At 45.2% G+C, this 832-nt stretch overlaps 1 pseudogene; it reads right to left on the reverse strand.

The window, feature by feature from the left end:
* The window catches only part of LOC108764131 (putative nuclease HARBI1), a 12683-nt pseudogene extending 12336 nt beyond the window's left edge, over positions 1–347 (reverse strand).
* Positions 348–832: the final 485 nt, after the last annotated feature.

Here is an 832-nt window from a genome sequence, read left to right on the forward strand (position 1 = left end):
GGACGTATAAAAAAATACGTATCCAATATTTTTCGGTGTTTTGAAAGTATGCCAAGTTTCATTAAGATCGGCGGGTGGCACTTGGGTAGGTTTACTTGTAAGTAGGAAGATGATGGGAAGCTAGGAGCGGTACTGGAAGAAGATTCTGTAAGATCTATGAGAGGAATTTTCGAACTGCTGGAGGTGAATTCGGTTTTTATTTTCTTATAGGAGCTTGGCGGTTGGCTGCTGGGCTCCTCGATAGTTTTTGTGCTTTGTTTAACGATAGGAAGTGGAGTTCCTTTGAGAAGCGCCTCGATCCTCGCTCTCTTCCAATGCCCCATACGATGGCGATTATGCTTGACCATCTACGCGTGAAACTATCTTTAATTTGACTGTCGTGATATTGAGGGAGATATGGCTTCGGATTATGAAGTTTTAAACTCAAGGAGCTGAATGTGCGTGCGTGTGTGCGTGCGTGAGAGAGAGAGAGAGAGGGGCGGGGGAGAGATTACTAAAGCGTTTTGGTCGCTTCGAGTAATTATAGAAAGAAAGGGATCGCGAACTATTCGAAGCGATTTCAACGCTTCATAAGTTCGCACGGAAAGAGGGAGATGTGATTTACTCGCAGCGTAATCTCGCTTCGAGTAATCGCGGGAAGGAAGAAAGTACGAACTATTTAAAGCGGGTTGACGCTTCGCAAGTTCGCAGGAGTAGACAGAGATGTGAGTTACTTACAGCGTAATTTCGTTTCGAGTTATCGCGGAAAGAAGGAAAGTATGAACTATTTGAAGCGGGTTGACGCTTCGCGAGTTCGCAGGAGTAGACAGAGATGCGAGTTACTCACAGCGTA

This window comes from Trachymyrmex cornetzi, unplaced genomic scaffold, assembly GCF_001594075.2.
Source record: "Trachymyrmex cornetzi isolate Tcor2-1 unplaced genomic scaffold, Tcor1.1 scaffold394, whole genome shotgun sequence".
Lineage (NCBI taxonomy): Eukaryota > Metazoa > Arthropoda > Insecta > Hymenoptera > Formicidae > Trachymyrmex > Trachymyrmex cornetzi.